At 47.6% G+C, this 24,806-nt stretch overlaps 1 long non-coding RNA gene across 1 annotated transcript; it reads right to left on the reverse strand.

Annotated features, from left to right (window-relative positions):
* Positions 1–932: 932 nt before the first annotated feature.
* On the reverse strand, positions 933–24,411 carry LOC115299973. Its single transcript, XR_003912448.1, has 3 exons — positions 24,240–24,411; positions 8,866–9,001; positions 933–1,442 (listed from the first exon to the last, which is right to left on the reverse strand). It is a non-coding gene; the product is annotated as an uncharacterized LOC115299973 (long non-coding RNA).
* Positions 24,412–24,806: the final 395 nt, after the last annotated feature.

Below are 24,806 nucleotides of genomic sequence, written 5' to 3' on the forward strand. Positions count from 1 at the left end.
GTGCTGGGGCTCTGCTTCTTGTCTCCTCACCCCAGGCCGCACGCTCCCAGGACAGCTGCCACCCAGGGATGGTGTGACACAGCATAGGGACAGTCGTGAGCTGTACTCTAGCTCTAGACCTCCTGTTGGAAGGGACACCCTTACATTTTACTCACTCCATACGTCCAAAGTGAGTTGTAGGTCACACTGAACTCCAAAAGGGCAGGGGGTGTGACTTCTACATGCCTGTAAGGAGAGAGAACCAGAGCCAGAAACATGGCTGCCATCTCAGGTCCAAGAGCCCTGTGACCTTGAGATGGACCCCTTCCCCTGGTGGTCTTCAGTCTCCCCTTGTGTAAGATAAGGCCCCATCACGGGGTGCCCAGATGGCTCAGTTGGTTCAGTGGCCCCGACTTCTGCTCAGGTCACAATCTCAGGGCTTGGGAGTTTGAGCCCTGTGTTAACACAGAGCCCACATCAGATGCTCTGTCCCCAACTCTCTCTGCCCCTCCCCTGCTCATTCTCTCTCTCTCTCAAAAATAAATATTTAAAGAAGAAAAAGAAAAAAAATCATAAGGCCAATCAATCACTCAAAATTCTTGTTCGAGGATTGAATATTGCCCATGAAATAAAGTGCCTTTTTAAAATGCAAGTTGGTGCTCCAGTGAGTGATTTTTTTTTCTTTTTATTGCCCCTCTCCCCCTCCCTGCTGCATTTCTTCTCCACCAGCAGCAAAACCCTTGCCCCCCTCTGCTCCCCCACCCCCCACAGAAAACAGCTCACAAATGTTCCTCCTCTCCCCCAGGGCCGTGGCTTTTACACAGTCAGGTAATACATTTTTATTTCCTTGCAGGAGCAAGGCCTAAAAATAGATAAAGTGCAGGGCACAAAGGATAACCATTCGATGTATTGACCCAGCCACGAGTTTATCTTGGTGAAATTCAAATTCGCTCTTTATTCCCGAAAGCAAAAGCACCTTCGATGGGCAGTTACAGAGGCATTACCAGGGCCATTTGGCAATAAAATGTGACTGACTTCATTATGGAGGATGGGGACAAGAAAGAGCTGGTCTTAAATCACAGGCCGACTGACCAGGATGCATTTGGCACCGGCCTATGCAGATAGATTCTGTTGGGTAGGAAACCTGCATGGCAGAAAGGCAGGCTTGACTAAAATACAGAATTATTCTGAGTTCTTTTGTTTAGCTCCATGCTGAAAGGTAATTTACGTGGACCGTGGAGCGAGCCATATGGTTCTGTCTGGGACCTGCCAGCCCCTCTCGCTGTCTTGCTCTGCCTTCAAGGCTTTACTTCTCTTAGAGGTATCGAGGCAGAGAGCCGCCCCTCTTCTATTGGAAGGATCCCCCAAGGCTGCGTTTCCCTTTAGTCGTGCTTTTTGAAAGGAAGAAGGCAAACCGCTGTACAAGCACAGCTAGTAGATTTGGTGGGTCTGGTTCCGGAACACTGCCATGAAGCAAATAGCACAGTAAAGTGAGTCACGCACCTCTTTTGGCTTCCCTGTGCACAGAAAACGTTTAGACTATACTGTAGTCTGTTGTTTCTTTAATTTTTTAATGAGACATAGCATGATCTAAGGAGAGGCAGAGAGCGAGGGAGACACAGAATTTGAAGCAGGCTCCAGGCTCCGAGCTGTCAGTACAGAGCCTGACACGGGGCTCAAACCCACGGACCATGAGATCGTGACCTGAGCAGAAGTTGGACGCTTAACTGACTGAACCATCCAGGTGCTTCTATTTACCATAGTCTATTAAGTATGTAATAGCATTATGTCCAAAAAAAGAAAAAGACTATGTCTGTATCTTAATGAGAAAAAGATGTCATTGCTAAAGAATCCCCACCATCATCTGAGCTTGTGACACATTGCAATTGCTGATCACTCTAACGAATATAATAAGAACAAAAGAGGTTGGAGTTGAGAATTACGAAGGTGTGACCCAGAGACCCAAAGCGAGCAGGTGCTGTGGGAAAACGGCACTGATAGACTCGCTCAATGCAGGGTTGCCAAAACTTGTAAAAGTTTGTAGAAGTGGCAGTACCGATGACGCACAGTAAAACGAGGGATGCCTGTAGTTGTAGTTCATTCCTCCAATCTCTCCTCGCCAGTCCCATCCCCATAAACCACAGTACGTGCTCTATAAAACCGTTTTCCGCCTGTGACTTCTTTGCTGCTGGCCGACCTGCCGGGTTTTTGTTTGTTTGCTTTGTTTGTTCCCAGAGAAAGAATAAGCTGCCATTTTTGTTCCTCAGTCCTGTCAGGCATAGTTAGGATCTTCATTCTCTGTGCAGGGCATCTGGGTGGCTCCGTCAGTTAAGCATCAGACTTCAGCTCAGGTCATGATCTCATGGTTTGTGAGTTCAAGCCCCACTTTGGGCTCTGTGCTGACTGTGCAGAGCCTGGAGCCTGCTTCGGATCCTCTGTTCTCCCCCTCTCTCTGCCCCTCCCCTGCTCGCTCTCTTTTAGAAATAAACATTTAGGTGCGCCTGGGTGGCTCAGTCAGTTCAGTGTCCAACTTTGGCTCAGGTCATGATCTCGTGGTTCGTGGGTTCAAGCCCCGAGTCGGGCTCTGTGCTGACAGCTCGGAGCCTGGAGTCTGCTTCCAGTTCTGTGTCTCCCTCTTTTTCTGTTCCTCCTTCACTAATGTTCTGTCTCTCATTCTTTCAAAAATAAATAAACTTAAAAAAAATAAGTAAATAAACGTTAAAAAAAAAGACCTTCATTCCCTACATCCTCCTCCTTTGGGATGCTATTCCTCCCCTTGCTTGGGTGAGGACCCGGAGACTCCAACAGCAGCAGCTAGTGACAATCCTTCATGCCTTATGTTCCCACCAGGAGCCAGATACTGTGCTTGACACTTTTCAACACACGCACCCCTCCTGAGCCCTCCTGGGGAACACACTGTTGTCATTCCATTTTGCGGAAGAGGCCATTGATGCCTGAGAAGGTGAAGGGACTTGTTCTGGTCAAACAGCTTCTTGGTGGCAGAGCTGGTCTCAAAACTCCTGGGCTCCTCCCACCATTCCATAGACGGTGGTGAGATTCAGGAGCTGAATTTTCTCCCAAGACAGGAGCCCGGGGGCAGGTCTCAGACAACACAGAGCTCTTTTCCTCTCTCCTTGCCTCTCTGTCAACGACAGTGTATTCCAGTGTCTCTTCCCAGCATTCCGTGTCCTACATTTTGCCAGGGAGGTTCTGGGCTATTCACACCCAGTGTCTTGTTTCTCACTCACCTTGCTGTCTGCCTCTCCTGCACCCAGACACCCAGCTCTCGGCCAATCTCATTAAACTGGCTTTAATTACTTACGTGAAGGCGAGGAGACACTTTTCCCGTGCCCCTCTGCCACAGCCGTTATTGATTGGCTGCCGAGACATTTCAGTTAGACAGCAGATTAGAAAAGGTTAGTTTCCCTGATTCTCCACTGCTCTTCCTGCCGGTAATTGCTTCCCAGGTGGAGCATCCTCCCAAACAAGAGGCGTCTTGCATTGGTTTTTCCACCTTCATTTGCTTTTGAAGTCAGGTTTAGCACAGTTGGGAAATGGCTATGGTCACTATTCTTCAGGGCGGAAAGCGCATCTGAGATGCCATGGTGAAGGTTGGCCTTGCTTTGTGAGCTCTCTGCCAGTCATCCCAAGGTTATGTGTCATCAGAGTCTATCTGCTGCTTCTTTTGACTTGCTTCTAAGTGTCTGTTCCCCATTTGGCTATCAATGCCCTTTCCACCCTCTAAACTGTGACCTACGTGATTCATACGTAAAGGGTTGGTGACCAGCTGATAGATAGGGTCTAGAAACCCTTACCCATTAAAGGGATGGATGGAACTGAGGTTATTTACGTGTGAAGACAAAGACTCATTCTTAACCCCCGAGGAGATGAGGGTAGAGCCCTCAAAACAGATGCACCAGCATATGGAAGAGGGAACCAGTGAATTCCAACATGGCCCCAGGGCACAGAAGCCTGTTGAATGGGAAACAAAGGGGGTTGAGGGGCCAATTTTATGTTCTCTTGGGAAAGAACATTAATGATCAGCTCTTAGAAAAGACAGAGTTGGTACGCGGTGCTGTGGGGCTCTTGATTCTGGGAATGTTCACACTGAGGCTCCTTGCCTTCCTTCCTTAGCCTTGGTTGAGGTACATAGGGGTCTGGAGTCAGTGGTCTTCCTTGGAAGAATATCAAAGAGCAGGGCTGTGAACTCCCAATGCTGTGGTGGGCCAGGCACTGAAATGAATATGCCAGATGTGGACGATGGCCAACTGGAGGAATCTTCCCATGATACAGACCTTCAGCTGGTGGCTGCAGTTTGGTAGCATGGGCTCCATGTCACCAGGTGTTGGGGATTTTTCAGAAGCCAGGAATTTAGACCTTAAGGTAAAGTCTCCCACATTAAAAAATGTCAAGTCAAGTTAAACCAAGTACATTGGGACTCCAGGACTCTTCATTTCTGAGCAGCCGATAGAGCATCTTTATGATGTCCCTGTTGGTAAGACAGTGATGAGTTAGTTGATGGTGTTCCCATTCTGTGGATTTCCAGTGGTAGAACCCTGGAATGTGATGGATTGTCCTTTTTGCATGAGGACAGAGACTTCCATTCATGATGCTTGAGTCCAACAGTGATCCTTTGTGTTAATTTCTGCTTTACCAAATATTTTAATCTTGGCAGGTTGACTTGACAAGGACCTAGAAGGTCTCCTGATCAGATATGCAGATGATACAAAACTGAGTAGGACAGTTATTGAGAGGCACAATGCAGTCAGGACGCAGGACCATCAGATCAAGTGAGAAAGCTTGAGAAACACTGCCAGGTGGAAATTGAGCAGGGGCTAAGGCAAAGTCTTATGTTCGGGCCTTGCACGATTCTTTTTTTCAGAAGAAAAACCAACTCAGAACGTGTGTATGTAGAAGGAGGGCGGTGGTGGTGGGGGGTGGGGGTGGGGTGAGTAGGTTCTGGGATGGTTGTTTGACCACAAAATGCATACAGCCAGCAATTTGATAAAGATGATAAAAAATGCTGAGGACAAAAATACATAGATGATCATCCATTCATCATTTCTTCCTAAGCATTTTCTCTGTGCCAACAGACATGTAGGAAATGAAGAGGAATGTGACTGGGGCCCTGCTCTAGAGGCTTGCCCAGCAACTGTTTTTTAAGAATTTTTTTAATGTTTATTTATTTTTGAGGGAGAGAGAGAAACAGAATGCAAGCAGAGGAGGGGCAGAGAGAGAGGGAGACACAGAATCTGAAGCAAGTGCCAGGCTCTGAGCTGTCAGCACAGAGCCTGACGCAGGGCTCAAACTCACAAACCATGAGATCATGACCTGAGCCGAAGTTGGACACTTAACCAACTGAGCCACCCAGGCGCCCCGCCAACCACAGCTTTTAACTGCATAAAGCCCTGATCCCTTGTGTGATACTTTTATGGATATTGTTCATAACATAGCCAGTGCTTCAATATTTATTTGGTTGTTCTCCCCATGTCACGGTCAAGTTAGCGAATGTGTTCATTTTGTGGAAACACCAGCAGGAACAGAGAGACGTAGCGGTTAGCTCGAGGTTACCTAGTGAAGGATCCCAGCTCCGCAGCGTCTGAGGGCCAGTTGGTGGGGGAGCCAGTAGCCCTCTGGCCACAGGGAGGCAGGAAGGGATATCAGAGATGGAGACATCACATCAGCATGGGCTGATGGGGGCAACTTTTCTAGCTTCAGGGTTGCTTCCAAGTTCACATTCCACTACCAAGTATTGAAGCTTAACCCTATGGACCCAAATAACAGTAGTCTCTTCCCAAAGCCAAGTACGTCATTAGCAGTCGTCCACTGGTGAGGCCGGTTGGGCCCAGCAGGGCAAGACGCTCAGTGCAAACAAGAAATAAAAACCCAATTCTGGACACACAGGAGGCCCTGGAAACAGCTGGGAGACAGTTGGAGGGCCTGAGGCCATCATCATTTGCGTATGAAGGAGGAATATAATCTCATTTTGTAGTCTTGGGCTGATGAGGTTGGGGATTTCGGAGTTACATATATTTCATTGTCTTTTTAGGGGCAAAAAAAAAAGGTCTGCACTCTCTGCCAGGGATTTGTGCATTTGCGTGTAAAGACGAGCAAGACCACAGTCACCTCTCTCTTGTTCAATAATACGGAGTCTATTGGAAAGATCACCACTGTGATAGGGAGCTCTGGCACCTCTTCTTAAGAAAGACATAGTAATAAAATCCTCCCAAGGTTTTATCTACAGTATTAAAAATGAAAAGGAAAAAAAGAAGCCCTCTTTCAATTCCCAAGACTTGCCAACCTCCTTCCCGCCCCAAGACCTGTGTGCCTGGTGCTTCCATGCCATGGAAAATTCTTCATGTTCCATTTTCCAGGCCTCTCGTTGGTCGGCCTCCCTTTGTCCGTGGGGCCTGAGTTGAAATGTCACTGCATCAGAGAAGGCTTCTCTGATCTGGATAAGGCACATTTTTCTTCTGTTTCTTTGAACGAGGCGCTCTGTTCTTCCCTGGAAACGCTTCTTACCTTTGCAATGAGTAAGGAAGGCAGGAAACTGTTGATGCGCTTTCTTCCCAGCGAAACTAGACTTTGTGTAAGGGCAGTTTTGGCAGCGTCCCGATCACCTCCGTAGCCCCAGCTCACACTGTGAGTGACAGATGGTGACTGTTGTCGCTGACAAGTCAGGTTGTCCCTTCTGACTCTGAATCGGGTATGTTTGCCACTGTTGATTGCTTGGCTTGTGAAGCCTCCATGTGGGGATCAGAAACACCTCGTGTAGGGCCCGGTGGGGACAGTGGCCAATGGGAGCTCAGACTTTGACCCAAGGGTACAGATTCCAGTGTGTCTGCTATTTGCTTGCCTTACAAGCCAAGTGGATCCAACATGGGCAGGTCTTGCAATTTTGTTAGGAAATTTTTTTTAAATTTATTTCTTTATTTTAAGAGAGAGAAAGAGAGAGGGAAGGACAGAGACAGGGGAGAGAGAGGGAGAATCTCAAGCAGCCTCTGCACTGTCAGTGCAGATCGATACAGGGCTCGATCCCACAAACCACGAGATCATGACCTGAGCTGAAATCAAGAATCAGACGCTCAGCCTACAGGGCCCCCTGAGTGCCCCTTGTTAGGAAAGTTTTGAAGCTCTGATTTTATGGGTTCCTTTCCAATTCTTTATGTTGACAACATTTTTCAAAAGTAAATGCTTCTCTTGAGCAAGACACTCCCAGGTGGGAGCTGGACCTGGCCCCTGGGCCGTGGGCAGTCCCCTCTGGTGAGAAGCTCAACTGCACATCCTTGGTGCACGGCTCAGGCTGCACAGGGAGGGGAGATTCCCGTCTTCAGTACCATTTTAATCATGCTTGTTGAAAACCAGAGGCGAAAACAGGGCAGCCCGAATGATGAAGGGTCTGAAACTGTGCCATGGAAGGGGCTGTTGCCCAAAATGCAGATGTGATTTTTCAGCTTTGCTGCTCTGGCCTTCCCAGTGTGGTGCCTGATTTATCAGACAGGGATCCAGCCCCCAAAGTGCTGGAGGAATTATGACCACAAGGGTGTGGGAGGTAGGTAGGTACTGAAGGTGCTTATTAACAAATACACGGTTGGTTATGCACTCGCATGGATGGGGTCCTTCCTCCAAGCAGACCCCTGAGGAGGTCATAGCTTTATTCCAATTACATGGCAGTTTCCCAGCTATTCTGGGAAGTGCTCTTTGGAAATTGCCATCGGAGCCTGAACGTAATTTTTACATGTCCTCAATTGTGACAGATCTCCAGATTTGATTCTTTGAAACAGCCAAGAATTATTTGGAGCTAAGTCTGGTGAATTAGTCCGATGATTAAGCTTAACAAGACTGTTTAGGGCCACCGTGATGTGCAATCAAGCCTTAACCAGGGCACAGTCAGGACAGAGCATCTGAGGATCAGACACATGGCCTGGCGGGTGAGGTGGGGGGATGGAGAACAGGGAACCAAGTGGAACCTCACTTAGGGTAAAATATGGGCTTAGGGTGTCCTGACTTCTCCAAAATGCTCAAGCCCATGGTGTTAAATCCAAAAGGCAAGACAGAAACAGACAGGTTAGAAGGCCTGGTGTGAGCCGGGATTTACAGGACGAACCAGAATGTTGGAGTCAGGGCCTCCTATTTCATGGACTGCAGGGTTTGCTAGGGGGCATGGAGAGCATAGCCAAGCTCTGGTAAAAAGATTTGTAAGAGTGATGTACTGGGGCACCTGGGGGGCTCAGTTGGTTGAGCATCTGGGTTCAGCTCAGGTCATGATCTTGAGGTTCATGGCTTGTAGCCTGCTTCAGATTCTCTGTATCCCTTTCTCTTTGCCTCTGCCTCTCTCTCTCTCTCTCCCCCCTGCCCAATAAATAAGAACATTAAAAAAAAAAAAGAGTGATGTACATATAGTAGGAATAGGGGCTTAGGAAGAACTTCCAGTTCTGTGGGGAGAATGGAGCATGAAGCAGGTCGACCAGATGGACAAATGTGCTTATCAAGGCTCAGAAGCTCTGCTCTTCAGTGAGCTCTTTACTGAGTCCTTCTCAGCCCAAGTGGTCTGCTCTCTGGCTTTCTCTGAACCATCTTCTTACCACTGTCCCCCTTGCTTTCTGCGCTTCCACCAGAAAAGCCAGCCAGTGGCTTTCTTTCTGTTCTTTGAACACATCTCCTTCACTTCTGTGCTGGGCCTGGGCTGTTGGCTGCCATTCTTTGTGGGCCACACTTTAGACTTCCACTTGACAGGCTCTTTCTCATGTAGGTCTCAACTCAGATGGTAACATCTCAGTGAGCCCTTCCCTGACCATACAGACCAAAGTAGTTTTTCTCCCCCCCACCCCATTACTTTCAACCCAACACCCTATTTTGTGTCCCTCATAGCACATCCAAACTCACCTTGTTTATTTGCTCACTTCTTTACTATCCACCTACCAGCACTAGAATGGAATTTGATGAGGGCAAGGTCATTGTTCTCTCTTTGATCCTCAGAGCTGTAATGGTACATGACTCATGACAAGTGTTCATTCTGTATCTGCAGGATGAATCAACAAAATGAATGACAGCATGGTCTATCCGATGAATTAGCCCATTTAGTGTGGGGGGGAGGGACAGGTGAAGGATTCAGGGAATGAATAGAATCTTACCATGTCACCTAGTCCTCCAGTAATTGGGCAGCAAGTTTTAGATTATGAGGGCTGTTCCAATTGCTGGGCTTTATCTTTTTCAAAAAAAATTTTTTATCATTTATTTATTTTTGAAAGAGAGAGACAGAGCATGAGTGGGGGAGGAGCAGAGGGAGATGGAGACACAGAATCTGAAGTCGGCTCCAGGCTCTGAGCTGTCAGCACAGAGCCTGATGTGGGGCTCAAACCCATGGACCAGGAGATCATGACCTGAGCCAAAGTCGGACGCCTAACTACTGAGCCACCCAGGAGCCCCACAATTGCTGGGTTTTATAATTCAGTAGTATGATTGGTCCGGGGGCCCCAAACGTGGGGACTAGGGGAGGAGAAACAGGAACTGATGGAGTGTCCATCACAAAATGAACAATAGGAAAAGTGGATCCTGAAAAATCTGGCTAGTAGGAGAATTCTGGAAAGCAGGGAGTCCCCAACAATGAACGCATTCCAAATGTTTGCTGGACGCTTCATCACACGGAGCTATAACTACCTGTCTTATTGGATTGGTCTCCTCTTAGTCTCAGGAAGAAGGGTTCTCTGCCCTTCCATATCCTTTCTCAAAGAGCAGCGAAAGGTTATCCCGGGCTGACTTATTCTTTGAGACGATTTGTGTTCTCCATAGATTTCTTACTGTGGAGCCTTCCTTTTATATTAGAATTTACCGTGATGTGTGATCTCTGCCTTGTCTCCTCTTTAACCTCTGTAGGACCTGGAGACTGTTTTCCTTTATCTTAGGAATTAAATAAATAGGGACACCTGGGTGACTCAGTCGGTTGAGCATCAGACTCTGATTTGGGCTCAGGTCATGATCTCATGGTCGTAGGATGGAGCCCCGAGTTGGGCTCACCCCTGAGCCTGGAGCCTGCTTAAGATCCTCTTTCTTCCTCTCCCTCTGCCTCTCTCCCCCACTTGAACGTGCGCTCTCTTTCTCTCTAAAAGTAAAAAAAAATTAAGTAAATAAACTGGGCAGCTTAGCAAACAATCCATATTATTAACACAAAGTGGCAACAATAACCATAACCGTAACACTAATAACAAACTGTAAAACATAGCCTGTGCCAATCCCCAGCCATATCTATTCTGAGCCATCATATTGTAAGCGCTGGAGCGTTCTCAGGCATTCAGAGCAGGCCAGAGAATGCAGACCATTGCACAAAGATGGAGATCTGGAGAGTGATGGTGGCTATTTCAACATGAGGACTGGATTAAACCCATCGAACCCAGGAAATCCAGCACAGTTCTGAAGGCTACAGAGCGCCATGAGGGACAGTTGATGAGATCCGTGGAAAGTGCAGGTGGCAAAAGTGGAGACCGACACAGCACCTCCCCTGCCACCCTGGGAAACGGGTCAGTGAGAAAAGCCTGGGAGGGAAGGCAGCAAAATGGTAAGAGCAGATTCATTCATTCATTCATTCATTCATTCATTCATTCATTCATTCCTTCACTTAATCACGTCGCAAGTACTGTGTGGCGTTTTGGTGCTGCTGGGATGATGCGTGGCTTTATTTCTGTTCTACTTCCCCAACTTTTTAAAATCGGGACAGAGTACTTCTAATTAGGAAGAAAAAACAAGAGAAAGCTGAGGCTGAGTCCTTGTTAAAGCAAAATCATCTTGTAAAGCTCTCCCAGTCCTGAACAGAATGCTAAACTCCTTTATGGATCCCATTTTCGAGTTCTATTGCCAAATCCGGATGTAAAACTAACAGTGACCTGATCATCACAATAAGCAGCATAGGTACGCCAGTTTGCAGTTTTCCAAGGGCATTCTGAACAATCTTCTTGAATCCCTGGGACAGCCTGGATGGATGTAAAAATTTTGAGACTGGGTCAGACCTGGGGTCATTTCTACTCTGCCATTTATTTATCTTTATCTGCTTGGCATTTTCCTACACCCGAGCTTAAACGTACTTTGTATGTGAGATATTTAACTATAAATCTCTTTCAGATGATTTGTTAAAGCTTTAAATAAGCCCCATGTCAGTAGCGGCGCCTGGGGAACCTTTCTTTTAATATAAAATTTTTTAATGTTTTATTTAGTTTTGAGAGAGAGAGAGAGAGAGAGACAGCGTGAGCAGGGGAGGGTCAAAGAGAGGGAGATACAGAATCTGAAGCAGGCTCTAGGCTACGAGCTAGCTGTCAGCACAGAGCCCGACATGGGGCTCGAACCCACAAACTGTGAGATCATGACCTGAGCTGAAGCCAGACGCTTAACTGACTGAGCCACCCAGGTGCCCTGGAACCTTTCTTTATCTAACAGACATGATGACATTCCTGTTGCGTGTCCCTTCCTTTCTCTATACCCCCACCTCTGCGTCTGTTGTTCCCCGAAAGAAAAGCCTTCTTTTCCACATTTGTCAGAAGTTCTTGGTCCCTGGAGGTTGCACAGGGCCAAGAACATCTGCAGAGAGACCAGCCACCAAGACCAGCCTCAGAGCACCAAGACATCTAGGTGCCAAGAGACCTTGGTCTCATTCTGAGCCCCTCTCCCTTTCTCCTGGCTGCATTTTCAAGTGCAATTTCACTCTGCTCAGGTGCTTGGCTTCCTCCTAACTCGCTCATCCTTTTGAATAACTTTTTTTTTTTAATGTTTAACTTGAGTAGTAAAGTATGACCATATACCCCTTATGAAATAAACGGGATATTATAGACCAGGCTAAAATCCCCATGAGTCCCCACACCCAAGTCTATTTTGCACCCTGTCCCCCCAAGGTGGCTGCTGTTCACAATTTGGGGTGTAACCTACTGGACCGCCCGCTTCACAAATACACACAAATATATGGTCCTGGGAAGCACACAATGTACAGTATTGTTGTGTTGAGTAGGTGCATGTAAGAAAATGGCAGCATGCTTGCTGAGTCCTGTGACATCTTAACTTTTTTGTCTTCTCTCACCAGAATCCCTTTGGGATATTTACATGTTAATGCATTTCTCACTGTTGCATTGTATTCTCTGGATGACTGTGTTAGTTTGTCTATTCCTTCCTCCAGTACTGGATAGCGGGGGTGTTCCCCGGTTTTGCAGCGATGACCATACTGCAGTGAACTTCTTATGCCTTCCTTTGTGCTTACATGAGGATTTCTCTAAGAAGATAGTGAGAATTATATATCACAGTATATAAGTGTCTCTGCTTTTTTTTTTTTTTAATTTTCTTTCTTTTTTTTTTTTCTACCGTTGATTTGTTTTGAGAGAGAGAGAGTGAGCGAGCAAACACTTGAACAGGGCAGGGGCAGAGAGAGAGGGACGGAGAGAATCCTGAGCAGGCTCCGCACTGTCAGTGCAGAGCCTGACGCAGAGCTCAGTCCCACGAACCATGAGCTCATGACCTGATCCCAAACCAAGAGTTGGATGCTCAATCGACTGAGCTACCCAGGTGCCCCCAGGTGTCTCAGTTTTTTAAAAGATAATGCTGAAGTGCCTTCCAAAGCAATCAGGCCAACTTCTACTCCTGCCCTGTCCTTACCACCTTCTGATACCATCAACTTGATTTTTCTGATCTGCCGAGTTTATTCTCTCCTTGGTGCCACTGGTTGATTTTTTGTATCTTGGTGAGTTTATTATTTATTTATTTACTTACTTACTTATTTCTTTTTGAGGAGGGGAGGGTAGAGGGGGAAAGAGAGAATCCCAGACAGGCTCAGTGTGGAGCCCAACACAGGGCTTGATACCACAACCCTGGGGTCATGACCTGAGCCAAAATCAAGAGTCAGATGCCCTACGGACTAGGCCATCCCAGGCCTTGGAGCCATGGTGACTTTAGAGTGTGGTACCCAGGATCCCCCTTGCCAATTTCCTGGTACCCAGTTTTTCCATGTGGCCTCCATGCTCATCCGGAACTACCCCTCATCTCTCCTTTATTGAGGTTTCCATCTTTTGATCAGAATGATCCCAGGGCACTGAACGATTATTGACTGAAATTACTTATCCGTTTTGAGGATGCGTGAATGACAAGACGTCCTTTACCCCACCACAAACATGTTCAATATGAAGTCGTCCTTTGGCCCTGCGCATGGCCTCTCTTACACCAGCCTGTAGATTTCCAGTCGCTCCCAGAGGAAATCTGGGCAGCCTTTGCTTTAATGCCACGGAGAGACATAACCAGCATCCTGCTGCCTGCCACCGTGCACTGTATGAGAAACTCATTTCTCGTGCATCAAGTTTTGAAGGCCGTGGTGTGTACAGCCTGTTGAGAGAGCGCACCACACCCACACGTTTCATCCCCTCCCGTTAGGGGAGTCTGCTGGAGTGCAGCACAGCGCAGCGCAGATGCGGAGGGACGCACACGGAATGCTCCCGTGTGGATGGACCATATTGCACTGCGCGGAGGTCATACTTCCTGGTCGGTACTAACAGATGGATGGTGCGTTCCCACCGAACTGTTGCTTTATGAGAGATCTGTCTTGGCCAAGGCTCAGGGAGCGCAAGTGGGAGTTGAGAGGCTGATGGGAAGGAGGAGGATTGGTTCTGTTCTTGTGTGCTTTAGGCAACCACAATAATCCTCTGTCCTCATTGCTCTCCGATCCGCTATCTTAGAGCATTTTTTCATTCGTCCAATTTTACTGAGCATCAGCCTCCTATCAGAGACTGTGTTAATTAATGCTGGTGATACGAAGAACAAGGTGTGTGTGGGGGGGGCGGGGAATAAAAGACCCTGTAGCTGCTTTCAGGAAGTAGACAATTTAGTAGCAGAGACAGACATGAATAAAAGTTTGTATATATATCTCAAATTACAGCTATGTAAATGAAATGAAAGAGAAATGCACGGCCCTCAGAATGCATAGATCAGGGCAGCTAAAGCTCGGGAGAGATTTCTAGAAGGAAGTGACAGTAACTGAGAGTCAAGTAGGCAATGTGTTAGAGAAAGAACATTTCTAGCAGCAAGGGAAGCATGTGCAAAGATCCTGAGGCCAAAGAAAAAAGAGTAGTGCTCATTCAAAGCATGTGCATCTGTGCAAAAACAATAATAAAACAAAATAATAATAATAGTATAATAGTGTAAGAACAGCACCTGCCTACATCACTAGGATTAACTTCATTAAATGCTCAGAGAATTGCCTGAATATGGTAACCACTTAACAGATATTAAGTTGTTATTAATATGGGCTCATCTCTTACTCAAAACTGGACCTGGTTTGAAATTTAGAATTATTTTGGTTTTCGAAAGGCAGTGTGATACATACATCATATAATGTATCCCCAGTGGGTTCTGGGGCAATAAGCCATAGCCAGACTCTTGACTCTTCTGCCATGGAACATGATATTCACACAAAATGGGAGCAATTATAAAATTATACACACTTGCATATCCGATCAGCAAGCATTTTGGATTTTAGGTCTGTGGGCAATGGATGACGACCAGTGTTGGCTTTAAGCATGGGTGCTGCACTGTCCTCTTAAAATGCCCTTTACGACCCTCTCTGGGCATAAACCCTCGCAGTGGCTTGATCCCAAACATCCCCTCATTCTTTGAAGACCCGTTATCCCCCAAGCTGGAAGTAATTCTCCCTGCATTCTGCTCCTTTGACATCGATCTCTCTGTATCCCCATGTTCTGATGACTCATATTGATTCTTGAGTTTAGGGATGGTGTCAAATGCTAGGCTCCCCCTAAGTGTTCTGTGGTTCAGATGCTCTGTGCTTCTGTCTCCTTGTGCCCTCGCTCACGCCAGATGCCTGTGGCAACTTCTCTGGGCACCACTGCAACTGGCGCAGACACTGCTTATCTGGCTTGATCCTCACACCTGTCTGTGGTGATGCTAAAACAGGCCCATTTTACAGACTGGAAAACTGAAGCAAGGAAAACATGTATTCCTTGCCAGTTCACAGATGCTGGTGTCTGAGGATGAGTGTTGAACTGACAATCAGCCCAAAGTTTCTGTGCGTCCAGATGGGATTTATTATTCCCTGTGACTCAGAACCGCTTGGGTACCCTGGTTTTCAGAGCAGGTTTTATCTAGTGGGTTGTGTTTGAATGAACAAATGAATCTTTTCCATGCGGACCTCCCCTCTGTGGCGTCAGTGTGCTAGAGAAAGGTGGAGCCGGACAGAAATTAAAGTGGAAAGGGCAAGTTTTATTTGGGAGCTATTGTGATAGGGGAAGGGAGACCTCAGTAGAAAATAGGACTCCCTTCCATATATGACAGGGAAAGGATGGGTTTATAGCAGAGCAGCAGTTGGGCTGGGGCACCAGGGAGTCAGTGGGTGGAAAATTACTAAGAGGAAGTATCAGGGAGCAGGGGGGTGGTTCTGGCTAAATGGGTTCAGCAGGGATCTTGCTGAAGACAGACCCAGAGTAATAAAATATCAAGGCTAAGAGATGAGGAATCTGATCAGAAATCAAAGATGGGGGATTTTTGCTAAACTGACCTTGCATGATTCTTGCTAAAACTGGACTAAACAGCCCTTGATTTCGGCTGAGGTCAAGATTTTGTGGTTCATGAAAGCAAGCCCTATATCAGGCTCTGTGCTGTCAGCCAGCAGCCTGCGTAGGATTCCCTCTCTCCTGCTCTCTCTGACACTCCCCTGCTTGCACTTACTCTTTCTCTCTCTCAAAAATAAATAAACTTAAAAACAATTCTTCCCAGCTTCCTTTTGTTTTACCAATTTGTGACATCTATGCACTGACCCACATTCTGAATCTCTGAAGGAATGATCGCCCCGTCATCGGTGAGGGAGGTGGGCCCCAGGGAAAAGAGGTGGAGGTAATCAAGGAACACGGATTCATTCCTGTCCAGGTAGACCACCTACCTGTTCCTTGGCTTTCAGTGGCCCTTTTGCAAGGTCTTCACCTACCCTTCTTTCCCACAACTGGTTCCCAGAGATGGACTCTGAAACCTCACTACTCTAAAATGTTAACCGTTGGGAGTGTGCGGGGACCAGATCTTAATACATCTTTGTACTTTTCCTCTCCAGGACTAGTCTAGGACCCGACTAAAAGGGGTCCTGGCAATATTTATCACCTGTGTAAAAGAATGATTGGGGACGCCTGGGTGGCTCTGTCAGTTAGGCATCCATTCCTGATTTCAGCTCAGGTCATGATCTTGCAGTTTGTGAGTTTGAGCCATGTGATCTGTGCTGACAGTGGGGGGCCTGCTTGGGATTCTCTCTTCTCCTCTGTCTCTGCCCTTGTCCCACTCTTGCATTCTCTGTCTCTCTCAAAAATAAATAAATAAAACTTAAAAAAAACCCTGAAAGAATGATTGATTCCTCAGATGGATAGATAGGTATTTGGATGAATGAATGAATGACAACCATCAAGTTTCTTGCTTGGTGCCATGTAAAGCAGACTACTCTTTGCCTGAAACATTTATTTAATTAAAAAAAAATATTTTATTTATTTTTGAAAAAAGGGGTGAGCAAGGGAGGGGCGGAGAGAGAAGGGGACAGAGAATCCCAAGCAGGCTTCATGCTGGCAACATAGGGCCTGATGCGAGGCTCAAACCCACGAACTGCAAAATTAGGATGTTAGCTGAAGTTGGATGCTCAACCCGCCTGAGCCACCCAGGAGTGCCCGAAAGGTTTGTTTTTAACCCAGTCTGTTGGGTCATTTCAAACATATCTGGGCTAGTGGTTGTTGAGACATTGCAAGCGAACTGGGGACAGAAGTCCAGGTTGGACGCCGTGGAGCTGTCCTCCTGAGCCCTGGAGGGAGAAGAGACTGCACTTGGGAGTGGAACAGCTTTGTCTAGCAGGATGCATTGACCAGCTGCATTCAGTTCCTTTATCCTGCAGACCAAGTGTGAGAAGGCACAGCCCCTAGTTGTCCTAAGGATTAAGTAAAACAGAACGTTTGTTGTGCCCCCGGCCTGGGAAGGACCCTCTGAAGTGCCAGCATTGGTCCCCCTTTGCCATTGTTTTTGAAAACACAGCCTGTGGCTCAACTGCTCTGCCCCAGCCCTGCTGGGCACCTATCCTCCTGAGCAGCATATGTTGGGGGGGGGGGGTTGTAGGAAACAGGGATATATTCTGGATCATCCCACTGGACTTTTTAATTAATCCCTCCCTCTGAAAGGCCTGCGCCCCCTTGCTGCCAGGGCACAGGCATCTGGCTTTGTTGGGGTGTGGGTAGAGTTGGAAGAGGAGAGCGGGTTTAGGTTGTAGACAGCGTGGGTGCCTAGATCAAGCCTGAAAGCAATAAATATACAGCGGGCCAGCTTGGAGCCACTGCAATGTGGCCAGTGGGGAGCACCCTGTGGTTCCTGGCTCTGCTTCACCAGCCCAGGATCTGCAGTTTCTAGAAACTGCCTGTAGGCAACCCTGAACGTGAATTCCTGCTGTAGGCTGGGTGATACTGGGCAAGTCACTCAACCTCTCTGTGTCATGTGGGGCAAGAAACCCTGGCGCACCAACCCCAGGGAACTGTCCTTGGTACTGCCCGCCCAAAAGGCAACTCGAAGAAAGTTCGACCTCCTTAGCCGGGCCTATGGGCCCTGACCTGTGGGCGCTGCCTTGCCTTCTGTTTTTCAGGTTGTAAGCATTACTGTCTGCCGGAGGGGCTGAAGTGGGCCAGCCCAGCACTAGACGTGAATTCTCTAACCACTTGCCATCCTAAAAAACAAAAAAGCAACGCACGCACGGTCCAGTCTTTTAGCCGCTCTGTAAGTGGGAAAGAAAAACGAAGCCCTCAAGCATCACTCTTGTCCAGGGAGTTTTCCAGATCCTTGCTCAAGGGTTGCTAAACCATGGCCCATGAGTCAAACCTAGCCTGCCCCCCTCCCCTGACTTTGTTTGTATAGCCTGTGGGCCAGGACTGGTTTTTATGTTTCTACGTGATTGGAAAACAGTCAAAAGGAGAATGGTATTTGGGGATCCCTGAAACTGCTATGACATGGTGACAGTGATGTCCATTAATAAAGTTTTCTTAGAACACATCCATGCCTGTTTGTTGGTGAATTGTCTACAACTGCATTTGAGCTCCAACAGCTGCGTTGAGTGGTGTGACAGAGATGATGTGGGAGATAAAGCTGAAGACATTATTTACTCTCTGAGCCTTTACAGGAAATGTTTCCTGAGCTATGTCCTAGCCCACGCGTCTGTGTGAGCCATTCAGTATAAGAAAAAGCGTTCCTTACTGTGGGGAGCTTGCAGTCTGGGACCCCAAAACCAGCTCCTGTTCTGCTAGCTTCCTCCCGGAGGGGAATGGCTAGTCAAGGACCTGGTGCCTGACCTTGGCCATTAAAAAAATTTTTTTAAACGTTCATTCATTTTTAAGAGACAGAGAGAGACAGAGCGTGAGAGGGGGAGATGCAGACAGAGAGGGAGACACAGATCCAAAGTAGGCTGCAGGCTCTGAGCTGTCAGTACAGAGCCTGATGCGGGGCTTGAACCCTTGAACCGCAAGATCATGATCTGAGTTGAAGTCAGAGACTTAACCGACTGAGCCAGCCAGGCGCCTCTGACCTTGGCCATTTTTAGGTGAGGGCCAAGCAACTGTGGGCAGACAGGTCCATAGAGAGGATCCAGGCACATGACTGGCAGCTGGACGACAGTCTTTTAAATCCTGCTATTACTTTTTTCTAGCTTCTTAGTCTCCTGGCCTCAAGTTTGTTTGTCTGTAAAATGGAAACAATCAATCGTACCTCCTTGAGCTTAAGGCTTAATTGTGAGGTTCCTGTGGCCTCAGCAGGAAAGGTACTCAGCCCTGGGCCTAACACATACAGTTAACGTGTGCATTATTATTATTCATATTTTTTCAAGTTTATTTAGTTATGTATTTGTTTTGAGAGAGAAGGAGAATGAGCAGGGGAGGGGCAGAGAGAGAGGGAGAGAGAGAATCCCAAGCAGGCTCCAGTTTGCCAATGCAGAGCCAGACTCGGAGCTTGAACTCATGAATCCGTGAGACCACAACTGGTGCCAGAATCAGGGGTCAGATGCTTAACCTACCAAGCCATTCAGGTGCCCCTATCATTCATATTTCTAAAAATCATATTCTCTGTCTCTTACTGGCGATATGACTGAGGGCTGATTATATATTCCATCTATCGAAGCCTTGGCTGCTTCATCTTTAAAACAGTGCTCCAGGAACGCCTGGGTGGCTCCATCGGTTAAGCATCCAAATTTGGCTCAGGTCATGATCTCACGGTTCATGGATTCGAGCTCCACATCGGGCTCTGTGCTGACAGCTCAGAACCTGGAACCTGCTTCAGATTCTGTGTCTCCCTCTCTCTCTGCCCATCTCCTGCTCATGTTGTGTCTCTGTCTCTCAAAAATAAATAAATGTTTAAAAAATTAAAAAAAAACCAAAGTAGTGTCCCAAATGAAACCTTCTTCACAGAGTGGCCAAGAAAGGTTAAAAAGCTTTCTAGGTAGTGCGTGGCTGCATATGGTAAGGGTTCCGTGGATGCGTTCTTAAATCTCCTGCCTTCTTGCCACACCAATGTCCTGCGGGTTTGCAGTGTCCGAGGAGCTGCCTCCTGTGGCTCTCTCTCCGGGGCCACTCACATGTCACGAGCCACATCGTTTTAATGCATCTGTCACGCCTCTTTATGAATCTTCCAAGCCCTTTGAGGGCAGAGGTCTTGGACAGCACTCCTTATTTCTCTAAAATCTAGGTGCAGGAAAAGCCAGCTTGATGATTTAATTGCATCCTGGTGCTTTGACAGAGCCAAGTCCTTGCTTTCCTCCTAGGATTTCAGAGACCCACTAAGTGACACCTTGCCTGTGTCTGGGAGCAGGTGGGTAGGCAGGCCCCGCCCCGAAGTGATGACTCAGGGGCTGTGGGGGAGGAGCTTTGCAAGATGCTACTTATGGTTCATCAGGCACCCAGACATCGGCTCCTGGGGCCCCAGGCTATGCCACAGGGCTATGTCCCTGGATTCTGGCCTGTTAGAACCGTTTCCTCCACCTTCCTTAATAATAGCATGCCAGATCCTGTAGGATGACTCAGAGTAAGAATGAAACCTCCTAGTTTCCTTCACTAACCACTGAAACTGTGTAAATTGTGCTCAATGGGGCATCAACTGAGGTATCCCCAAGGCATGTCCTTTCCAGGGAGGCTGACTGGACTCCCACTCTCTCACTGCTTCCTCCTTCCTGCTGGCTGGAACGCAGATGAGATGGGCGGAGCATTAGTGGCCACCTTAGACCATGTGTTCAGTTAGGTTTTCCTAGAAGAGCAGACCCCTGTGTCAGCGATTCGAGAGAAGGTGATTCATTTGCCCAGAGATCCCAGGAAGCACTGATCCGGGATGGGGATGTGAAGGAGAAAAAGGAAGGAAGCTCGTACGGGGTGTGGCAATGAGCAGGTGATGGTGGGTCCATTCGGCATGGGATCTCAGGGACACCGCAGAGCATGTGCCGCAGAGATGCTCTGCTTGGAAGGAGGGGGGGCTGGGGTATCTATACCCCAGCACCTCTCTGCCCTTGGGTGAGGGCTTCTACCAGGGCACCACTCTCAGGTTTTCTTGAAACTGCTCATTCTGCGGGGGCCAGAGAAAGGGCAGAGAGTCTGAGAGAGGCAGTCTGCAGCCATCAACATGTTTGGGAATGGTGAATATGTATGGGGTAGAAAGGCACTGGCAGCAATTGCCATCACACAAGGCTTGGACAGCTTACCTTCAGACATTACATCAAAGAAAAAAAATCCATTTTGCTTAAACCATTATTGGGTTTTTGGCCACTCACAGCCAAATGTAATCCCAAGTGATGCATGAAATGATGATGATGATGATGTGATGATGAAGAGAACTAATGCATATTGAACATGTGATATTTATTTATTTTTAAATTTTTTAAATGTTATTTATTTATTTTTGAGAGACAGAGAGAGACAGCATGAGCAGGGAGGGTCAGAGAGCAGAGGAGATACAGAATCTGAAGCAAGCTCCAGGCTCTGAGCTAGCTGTCAGCACAGAGCCAGATGCAGGGCTTGAACCCATGAACCATGAGATTATGACCTGAGCCAAAGCCTGACACAACTGACTGAGCCACGCAGGCGCCCCTGAACGTGTGATATTTAAATCTACTTACTGTTATATCCCCCTCCAACCCCCTACCGCTGCACAAGAAGGTGATTCTTTCGTGTTCATTGCCCAGTACCTGATGCCTGATACATATTGGGGAGCTCTTGGAAAAATACTTCTTCGATGAATGAATCAATGATTCTTCAGTAAAGGAGAAGTCAAGAGCTGAGCCCTGATGTGTTCCCAGCTCCCCAGCTCTTAACTGTTAATACGATGCTGAAAGGGTTAGAAATCCCATTTTATAAACGGTTGAAGGAACTCCATATAATGCCAGAGAGCCTGAGTCTCGGCAGACAGAAACCTTGGATGAGATGAGAGTAGTGATTGGGCTTGTGGAATAGTTTTTATAGAGGTCCACGTGAGGAGGGGAGTCGGAGTCCCTTCTGGCAAAGCCAGTGAAGTCCAAGGCGGAGCCAGAGAGGGGTGGTCCCATGCCATGGGCTCAGATCAAGGCATTTCTGAAAAGCCCACTACGTCTGTCCCCGGCGACTCAGAGCTCTTTTTGGTTCTGCAAAACCCGAGCCCGGATAACCTTAGAGGTACCTTGTCCCCCTAGCACAGGTCCATTGGCTAAAATTGTTGGACAAGAGTCTGGTGGGCAAATGGTTAGGGGTGCTGTGGGGAGTGCTGGGAATGCGCTAGAAGACTGCATGGGACCAGCTCCACAAAGGGTCCCAGGGGTGTGATAAACCTTCTAGGAAGTGCTATCGTCTTCTGTGCCACTTTCTAGTCCACAGTTGTCAAGCATCCTTTCTGCCTTGGTGCGGGTTTGCATTCCCTGGGTCTGTTTTCCATGGGGGAAACTCCTTCTCAGAACCCAACTTACTAAGTAAGTCTTTCTGGCCAAAATTAGGTGAGTGGCCCACCCCTGAGCTATGGGAAGGGAAAAGATGAAGAGGAAATGGTGAGGCCCAGAATATGCAATACTTCGATTTCCTGGGAATGCCTTTTTCAGAAGCAAGACGATGGTGTGATCAGGTTTGTGTCCTTGAAACAGAGGGGAGGGGGGTGTGATTTAGGCATGAGGTTTGGTATTGGATCTGGGTGAAATTGGAGAGAAGGAAGCTGTTGTCACATGTCAGTGGGAAGGAGGTCCAAGCCCAGAGGGTCAGGGTGAGGATGGGGGAAGGTGGACAATGGGGATTCTGGAATACCCTGTGGTCAGTGCTGGCCGGGGCTCCGCACTCACGACCCTTCCCAAGGCCCCCCAACTCTTCCTTTGGAGGGAAGCCTTCTGGAGCCTCAGCTCACTAAATACTATGGTTACAGCCAGTGTCCATCCTCCTCCTCCACCTCCTCCTCCCATCCAAGATGCAGAGAGAAGCGTAATCCTATCAGAACAGAGAGAATACCAGGGATAAATTCTTGGGCAGTTAAAGTAAGAATAAAATCAAGTCCATTATTTTTTAAAACTCTCTTTGAGAGAAAGAGAGACAAAGAAAAGAAGAGCGTGAGCCAGGGAGAGGAGCAGAGGGAGGGGGAGAGAGAATCATAAGCAAACTCCATACTCAGCACAGAGCCCAGTGCTGGGCTGGATTCTACAAACTGAGATTGTGACCTGAGCTGAAATCAAGAGTTGGACGCTCAACGAACTGAGCCACCCAGTGGCTCCCAAGGTAAGTCCATTCTGTGAAGTAAAGGTGTCCTTTTGAACAAAGGCAAGATGACTTCCTAGATGTCCCACCGGCATCAGCTCTGTACCCCAAGTGGCAAGCACAGTAGTGTAGCAGTCTGAATTCTGAACCTCCAGATTTTGCTCCTGATTTTTCATGCAAGGCTCAGCCTGGGTGCTCCTTCTTTGCCCAGCTCTGGTTCATGCTCTTGACCATGGAATACCTATGCCTACAGCCTTAGCCTTTCTAACCCCTGCTTTGATTAGTGTCCTGGATTGACTCTCACAAGTTCTGTGCCTGTGGATGGTCTTGGCGTATGCAGGGCCTGGAATCCTGGGAATATTCCCATGGTCTTCTGAGAAAAGGAACGTTGGCCAGTTATGGGTACAGCTAGACCTCAAACTTGCCCTTCTCACTTCCTTTCCAGAGCTGTTTTTGCTCTCTGTGCCTGGGCTCTGTATTTCCTGTTTCTAGACAGACCAGGTACTTTCAGTGATTTTGATACAACAGCACGGACTCCCACAGGGATTTCATAAGCATTTTATTCCCCAGATTATCAAAGAACTTAGCTGTAATGCTGGAGGCAAATGTCCTTTCGTTTTAGCTCTAAAGCTTTGTCCTTTGCAGACCTGCAGGGATTTGGGCTGAGTCCGGACAGCCCTGCTGGAGTCAAGGGCTCAAAAGCAGACATGGTGGTCTTTGTGGGCGGGACTTAATGAGTGCTCATGACAGTGGACCAATCAATATAACAGAACGTACACCCACATTGGGTACTTATATATGACAGACACAGTTTTAAGTGCTTAATGTTTCAACCAACATGATGCTCACAGCAAGCCTATGATGTCCTATTTTGCAAAGGAGGAAACTGAGGCATATTTACATGTTGGCCCAGAGTCCCAGAACTAGGAAATAGTGGTGTAGTTTTCATCACAGGCAACCTGACTCCAAAGCCTATGCTCTTTGATTTCTCTGGGCTCCATCACCCAGTAAAGGTTAACTAATCAGTAAAGTGCTTCTTGTTTATTCTTTTTCTAGTTTCAGTCCTGAAATTAACATGTCCCCAGTAGTTCTGTCATAGCATGTGTATCCCCTCATTTCCTATAATTTTATATAACCTTGGCTTACAAACAGTACTTCGTGTTGCTATTATCTTGATAAGACTAAGTTATGATTATGTGATATTCTCTATATATTTATCACTGTATTAGCCGTATTGTCCTTGTGTTTCATATATTCCACAAACCTTTAAAAATAATTGTTTAAGATTTTATTTTTTAAGTAATCTCTGTACCCAGGTGGGGCTCAAACTCCCAAGCCTGAGACCAGGAGTCACATGCTCTACCGACTGAGCCAGCCAGGCGCCCCTCTTCCGCAGACATTTAATGAGTAGTTACTATGTGCCAGGCAGCAGGCTCCACGCGAGGGACACCAGAATGAATTAAGCAGAGTCTCTGTTCTGAAGACATTGGCAGGTTCGTGGGGGGCATTGTACGAGATAAAAGAAGGTACTGAGCTCACCTGTGGAGAGGTGCACCGAGAATTCTGTGTGGCGAAGGATCTGGAAAGCGGGGTTGCCCTGCGCATCTGGGAAGCGGCTGCTTTCAGAGGAGGGGCAGTGGACGGAGAGGGATGTTGACAGCAGCATCCCCAGTCCTTGGTGAGGTAGGACCCCTTATGAGGCCATGAGGACAGGGGCTCCATTGTCTCCAGTGGCACAATTCCTTCCCCATGGTGACATCAACAGTTGGAACAAGTAGTGTGAGTTCTCGAGAAGTAATGGAGTCCACAGCATTTCCTCCTGGGGATAACTCTGATCCTCCTGCCTATCAGCTTCCTCCCTGCCTTGTTAGCATGCCCGTGTCTTCAAAGATCTTATTACCCAAAAAATGCCCTTCTCACCCTCCATGTCGCACTCACCTCCCTGTACTGAGTTGAGGCATTTTATTCTTTACCCCGAATCCTGATGAACAAGATCCTTGCTGGTGGCAGCATCGTGTCTTTTTACATACAGACGTCCTCAGGGCCCTTCCCCGGTACATGTGATGTAACACCGAGTCCCTGTTTGGAAAAGTGGTAGCTGATGTT

Source organism: Suricata suricatta, chromosome 8 (assembly GCF_006229205.1).
Source record: "Suricata suricatta isolate VVHF042 chromosome 8, meerkat_22Aug2017_6uvM2_HiC, whole genome shotgun sequence".
In the NCBI taxonomy this organism is placed as follows: domain Eukaryota; kingdom Metazoa; phylum Chordata; class Mammalia; order Carnivora; family Herpestidae; genus Suricata; species Suricata suricatta.